Below are 7,486 nucleotides of genomic sequence, written 5' to 3' on the forward strand. Positions count from 1 at the left end.
CAGGGGATGGACGTAAACTCGTAAGCTACCGAGGGTAGGGATAATCGTCTTTGTGAAACAAAAAAGCCGCCGCCCCAGCAGGCGGGTGGTTCCTCTGTCGTCACTGGGAGCTCTGGCGAGGAGACCTTAGGATAAGTTCTAAAATAAAACAAACGGGAGGAGAGGTATGAAGTGACTCGACTGTAAGGAGAGGATCGACCCGTTCAGTCAAATTCCGAAGAAAGACTGTTGGCAGGAGGTGGAGACATTTCTGCGACCCCCTTCAAAAAAAAGGAAATGCGGCAGGGTAGAGCTCCGCGGAGTATCGAGAATAGCGTAAGGTCCTGCTTTAGATTCAGATAAAAAAAGAGTTCTAAACCTTTCACAAGTGCTGCGTACAAGTTCCGGCCAGAATGATTGGGAAAGATAAACCAAATTGGAATTTGAACCGCTCACAACACAGTAGTAGTAGCGTAAAGGCCGTAAGTCGGGGAGCGGCCATAACAAAATGACTTTCACATCTCTCTCTAGAGATCCATAGATATCTAGAGAGAGAGATCCGCCTGCGTGAGCAACCCGACGGTGCGTTACATTGCTCTACAGGCCGCACTCCATCTTTCTTCCAACGACTTTCTTTTTTATTTGGAAGACGGCCCAAAAGCTTCGCTTTAGCTATAAAACAAGCAAGGGCTTTAGCGAGTTGCGCTAACGCGCTTGGTCCGAAAGCTTCGCTTAAGCTCAAAAGCTCGAAGAGCTTTAGCGAGTCAACTACCTTACGTTCGGTTCGAAAGGCATGGTTTGAGTATGTCTCAAAATGGGGCCCCCTCACTAGTCCAGCTAGCTAGTGAGCGGTTCTTTCGGGCGGGAAGCAGGCCGGGCCCTACGCGCGGCATCCCCCGCAACACAAGCAGCATTGTTCGCCACTACCCGACAAGCAAAAGATTCGAGAGTCCAGGCTGAAAATACATGCATAGATAGTGGTCTAATGACAAGGGCCGACGACGGAAGCTCGGGACGGAGCCGTATGATGCGGAAGTATCACGTACGGTTCCCTGAGAAGGGAGTGGCTACCTACTGGAGCTTCGACCAACCACTACCGGTCAATTCCGCTTTGGGGCTACCCCTTACTCTACCATTATTATAGGGGTATGGGGTTCGAGACAAAGAAAGATCAAGGCAGCATATCAGTTTTTCCTTTATACTTTACTTGGATCTGTTTTTATGCTATTAGCTATTCTGTGATCTTCTCCAAACAGGAACTACCGATTTACAAATATTATTAACCACAGAATTTAGTGAGCGGCGCCAAATCTTTTTATGGATTGCTTTTTTTCGCCTCTTTCGCTGTCAAAGTTCCTATGGTACCAGTTCATATTTGGTTACCCGAAGCTCATGTAGAGGCACCCACGGCAGGATCCGTTATCTTGGCAGGAATTCTTTTAAAATGGTAACTTACGGGTTTTTTAAGATTTTCAATACCCATGTTTCCTGAAGCGACACTTTGTTTCACTCCTTTCATTTATACTCTAAGCGTGATGCTATAATATATACTTCCTTGACCACTTTAAGACAGATCGATCTTAAGAAGATCATTGCTTACTCCTCAGTAGCCCATATGAATTTTGTGACTATTGGTATGTTTAGTCTGAACATACAGGAATTGGAGGTAGCATTCTACGATGTAAGTCATGGACTGGTTTCTTCAGCCCTTTTTCTATGTGTTGGTGTTCTATATGACCGACATAAGACTCGACTTGTTAGATATTACGGAGGTTTAGTGAGCACCATGCCGAATTTCTCTACCATTTTCTTCTTTTTTCACTTTAGCCAATATGAGTTACCTGGTACTAGCAGCTTATCGGGGAATTTCTCATCTTAGTAGGAGCTTTCCAAAGAAATAGCTTAGTAGCCACATTAGCAGCGCTTGGGATGATTTTAGGCGCGGCCTATTCCCTTTGGCTATATAATCGTGTGGTTTCTGAAAATTTAAAACCCGACTTCCTCCATAAATTCTCCGATCCAATGGCAGAGAAGTTTTCATATTTATACCCTTTCTTGTTGGAGGGGCGACCGCCCGTTAAACTACCAAAGAAAAAAAAAGGGTAAACCAATGTGATCATGACATTGTAGGTGCTTGCGATGGGACGGATGTGACTTCCCTCAGTGGTTTGGGTGGCATAGCCCGTTGCGGAAGTCCCCCCCCCCCCCCCTTTTTTTTGATCCATTCTTTAGTCTTTAGGGACCCAAAGCTTGACTTTTCAAATAAGGCTCGCGCAGGGGCGCTCACGTTTTTTGGCTGAGCCGTATCTTGTTGGGTGAGACCGAGAGAAAGAAATGACAGAGGTTACCCTCGTAATGGCATTTCTCGACCGTGTCTTCGAGGGACAGTTGAACGAGCGACTCATGAATGCTGCCAGATCGAACGAGCCATAATTCGAACGCTTTCGGTCTGTTTTTTGAGCAAGAATCACAGTGTTACCTTACCTTCACCAAGATACAGACTCCAAGTTCTTATGGCAGAGCACGAGGAGATTTTTCATCAATATGATGATGAGAATAGAAACCAGAAGCACGACCGGAGTCTTCGTGGTCCAAGATAAGAAAACCATCAATAAGAGTAACGTAAGCATGAGACTTTTTGGTAGTACCGGTGAACCATATGGTCGCGGCGATAGAATCTGGGACGGAGGACTCGTAGTATCTCTCTAGATCTTGCAAAAGCGAAAGACCCCTTAACTTTGAATGGAGGCTGACTGCTGAGCCCACTCAGGCCTCGAAGGGCAAGCCCCCGTGGTTGCGAGCTGGAGCTGCCATTGCTTATGGCTAGAGCAATGGGAGGGGCCCCCCGCAGAGAGAACAGTAAGGATAACGAGCGCTCCGCCCGCTTGGCGGGCGGCAGGAGCTGCAGGCAAGTGCTTGGTAGGCTAATAGCCCAGTGAACCGGGAAGAGCACTCGACGAAAGGAGGACACACTAAGCAAGTACGAGAAATTGGCCCTGCTCCGCTTTCTTAAAAGCAAGGTGACCCCTGTTAAGGAGGTCAAACCAAGGACTTATGGAAGTCGGGGCTCGTCCCTGGTCAATATTGGATCAAACAATAGGAGGCCGTAGCGCTGACCTCTTTTTTTATTGATTCAATAGGGGAAAAGATCGTACAGTTCCCTACCGAGACAACAGAAACTCTCAACGGATCTTCTGCGCGCTGGGCATACTTCTTCCGTGCGTCTTTCTCGTGGCGGAAACAGAACAACAGGGAAAGACCCGGCCGACCTGCCCAGGTCGCCTTGGCGAGCTTTATTTAAGAGAGACTGGGGAGTCAAAAGACTTCCGTTTCCGTTCTTGGTTTGCTCTTCGCCTCTCGCTCTTTTTCGTAGTTGGGAAGAGGGCAGGAGTCTAAATCAATGGACATTAATGAACCATCATTGATGGACGTTGCACATGACACGATCAATTCGACTCAAGGTCCTTCGCTAATAGAAGTTTCTTACTCTCCTAGTAGCGAAGGAAAAGGGTGGGGCTCTTTTTTCGTAGTAATAGTGGGCGGGTCTCATGAGATCTATGCCGACCGCAAAAAGAAAACGAGGGTCGAAGGACCATACGATTGATTAAGGGGCATAGCGCGCCCTCGACTGGCGCCATTCCCCGACCTAGCAGCAGACGGCGGGCCGTGCCTGAATTCAGACCAGACTTTTCTTTGTTTGAGCTGTTCCCACGCACGCAGAACGGAAGATCTCAGTTGTCCTGGACTGTGGACAAGTACGTAGGGCCCCTCGTTGAACAGAACTATTACCTGCCTCTACGGAAGAAGTTTACTTTGTACCGTCCGGAGGTCATATAGATCGGAACCCGGAGCGATAAGAACGAAAGCCCTACCCACAGCTACAACTAATGGCACTTCAAAAGGCTTAGATTTTCAGGTAATTCCTATTTGCTTACTTGATAGAGTAAGGGCGCTACTGAAAGCTTTTTTTAGGTCGTGTAAGCCTCGAATTTGGTATTTCGGTAGAGCGAGCAGCCCTTAAAAAAAAAAGGATTTATAGTACCTTCCAAAAGCATAGCTTTAGCTATTACAACCGAAAGCTTTGCTTAAGCTCAACTTCGAGCTTTAGGTTGTTTACATGCTTAAGATTCGCTTTAGCGATTACATCGGAAGGAAAGGCGTTCGCATTCCCAATCCGGTAGGGCCGGGCAGCTTTAGCTTGGCGAATCGCATCCCCGCGCAACAACATCGCTCTTGACCGTTCTCGCTCAGTCTTTGCAACGGCTGGGAAGGCAGTCGTAGAAGCGAAGCCTATCGCCCCCGCCGACCATCAACCATTCTCAAAAATTGGATGGAATGGCCCGCCCCACCCAAGAGCGCTTATGTCATATGGGAACTCATGGCTGGAAACAATCCTTATGGTTTTGATATCCGGTAGGAATAATAAGAATCAAAGTCCAGGTTGGTTGGTGAGCCTAGTGATAAGAAACTATCTAGCTTGGTTCGGAGAGCACTTGTTGGGTAAAAGATTTTTTTTTGCTAGATGTTATGGCCTAAATGCTGAACTATTGACTCTACTTGTTTGGATGGGTGTTCACCCCCAAAGTGTTCCCGGACCGCATGCATACATCCGTAAGTAACTTAGTGCAACATGGAAAATTTCATTGAGAGGAATCAACAAAGAAAAGAAAAAAGGGTAAATTAATGTGTATTTGAAAGATTGTCCTCGGGCTGAAGAGTGTCCCCATGAGTTCGTTCAGGTGTATACACAGGCCTGTGGTCTTCTTTTATATTCTGTCGGGAGTTAAGACTGCTCCACCTAAGTAGAACTAAAACGAAGAAAAAAAGGGGGGGCCAGAAGCTTAGCTTCCGGTAGCTTGCTTACTCTCCTAGTTAGAAGAGGGCTCTTTGAAAAATTCTTTAGATCTGGATAGAGTCTCACTCAATAAAGAGAGTTGTCAATTTAGAAGATCATGATAGAGTCCCCTTTACTTGATATTCTATTAGTAGCTAGCGCGCTACAACTAGCATAGCAGCCCGCGGAAAAGGCAATAGAGCCCCTACTCTTAAGTTGGAACAAGAAGCAACGGATTGAGCGCATCTTTGCCCTTTCTATTAGTAAGGTTTTCAAACAAAAGGCGAAACTTGATTGAGTTGGTAGTCTAACAGCTACCCGCCTTTAGCTGGCTGAAACGTGCTTCACCTTAAGAGAGAGACTTTTTCTTGCTGATCGGTTCATTGGCAACGACAGATAGGCGCGATCAAAACATTGCTAATATGAGACCACCCTCTACTGGAGGGATCAGTTTGATCGGGGCTCAAATCAGACTTCGCCGAGGAATGAGAAACTTAGGACCTCCGTACGTAAATTTGCTAATCGAACCAATGCGCATTACCTTTATTTCTCCCAACATCATTCTCAAACAAAGTAGGGATTGAGTGGGTTCTTTCTATCTCCCGGAGGAGGGAGGGGATAGTCTGTGTTTGGTTTTGGGATCAAAAGATGGTTGCTGAAAAAGCTAACAGGGAATGGCCAGCCGCAGCAATGGAAGGTTGCCCAACCGCGTATATGTTCGAAAAAGTCATATGTTTCATTCCATTACCCATTCCAAAAGCTTCGCTTTAGCTACTAAACAAGCAAAGCCTGAGGTAAGAAGTCGCTTAAGCGAAGCTTTCGGTAGTTGACTCGCTAAAGCTCTTCGAGCTTTTGAGCTTAAGCGATCGGAATGTAATCGCTTATTAGAAGCTTTTGTTAACAGTGGAAATGAGCCTATCCCTATTAGACCACTCCTGACCCTCTGGAGGAAAGAAAGAATTTGAACAAGACCATCACTAAACCATATTGACTATCTGAAAGCCTACCTTCCAAAGATAATCATCTCTGTCTACAATTGGTTCACATTCCTTCCCTGCTAACCGTGAACAGAATGCAGAGTTGGGTACTCAGGAGTTTCTAGTTAAAAGACTACTTTCTTAGACAGTAATATGTATATATTTCTATCTATAGGACTAACGAACTCTTTCCATCTTCAGGTTAAGAAAGAAGTTAGCGGAAGAAGTCACTTCATCGCTTTAGGACTAGGCAGGCCGTTTCTATTAGGTTTGATGGGTACTAAATAGCGAGTAAACCCATCTATCTAGAATAGGAGTTAACCGGCCTTTTTACAGTAAAAAAGAAAGAATAAAGACTTGTATTGTAGGAAATTGAATTGCCAGTTGGTTTTTTTCCTACCAAGAAATGGGAGTTTTAGGCATACGAAGGACTCTTACTATATTTTCATTGATCGTAGCTAATTAGGCGGCTACAACCGAAGAAGCAGAAGAAGTAGCTGCTACCGCTCCGTGGGCTTCTTCTTTTTTCTGAGTCTGCTCGAAAGGTAACTCGAGAGTAGAAAGAACTCGAATAGAGTATGACAGAACCAATAGCTTTGAGCTTTCACTTCAGCTCTTGTTCACAATCCAGCTGCTATTGAATCAGCGTAAGGAGATGCCGATGAGGGTACAATAGAAAAAAGAATGAGCTTTTGTTCAGAGCTTGAATAAGAATTTCCGTAACTCCAGGATTCCTATGGTAGGGCATCCAGGACCGGTGAGAAGTTCGGCTAAGCCGGAAAGATGGATCGAGTTTCCCCTAGAGATTTACTTTAGGACTGAAAGAAGCCGGTAGCAAAGGAAATGGCAGCAGTGCTTTCTATAACATAACCGGTTTTAGGTCTTCGTTGATCACTTCTGCTTAATTAAAGAACTTCTCTATCTTGCTTTCTAGGTTTCGAAAGATAATAGTAAGTTCTTGTGAATGACTCCGATGCTATTTCTATTTAATAAGAGTTGGAGGATATGAAGTCGCTAAAGCGAAGCTTTTGGACAGGTATAATTGAACAAATTAGTCGGCCTTATTGTCACGACGCCTGATTATCTTACGATGAAAAGCAGGTATATTCCAGGGTAAACCACAACGAGTAAGCGAGATAGGGTGAGGTAAATTAAAGCCTCAGACCGGTCAAAAGAGCCTCTGTAATACCTCATCAGACAGGTAGCGGAAGCAGAATATAAAGACCGGCGTTCCTCCACCCAGCCCTACGTCTAAACTCATAATGCAGGGGGTATTTTAGCTACACCCATTCCCAGATTCTATTTCATAGATAGAAAGAAAGGAGAGCTCAGATAGAGCTGCAATTCCAGGTTCTGAGGGTCAAAAAGCCAAAACGCTTCTACTACTTCGTTGAGACTACTCTTAGTATCAAATTTCCTCAATGCTTCTGGTTCATCAACCAATTGCTGCCCATAAAAGAGACTTGTCGTAGATAAGCTCTGCTTTTTAGTCAAAGACTAAGTAAAAAATTATGAGTGAGAAGGTTCCACTCGGAAAGGCCTTAGAGTCTAAACTAATACTATCACTTAAATTACTTAATCGAATTGGCACAGCTCCTCCAGTCTCAGATCCCATTGCTTTCGATCAGTCGCTCCTTGATAGACTTTTAAAGTGCTTTATCTCGTGAAATCAATAATAGTTCTTAAAGGTAGTTTA

At 45.0% G+C, this 7,486-nt stretch overlaps 1 pseudogene; it reads left to right on the forward strand.

The window, feature by feature from the left end:
* The first annotated feature begins 921 nt into the window (after positions 1 to 921).
* LOC130461067 (NADH-ubiquinone oxidoreductase chain 4-like) lies at positions 922 to 4,626 on the forward strand (annotated as a pseudogene).
* Positions 4,627 to 7,486: the final 2,860 nt, after the last annotated feature.

The sequence above is a fragment of the Spinacia oleracea genome, chromosome 5 (assembly GCF_020520425.1).
Source record: "Spinacia oleracea cultivar Varoflay chromosome 5, BTI_SOV_V1, whole genome shotgun sequence".
NCBI classification, from domain to species: Eukaryota; Viridiplantae; Streptophyta; class Magnoliopsida; order Caryophyllales; family Amaranthaceae; genus Spinacia; species Spinacia oleracea.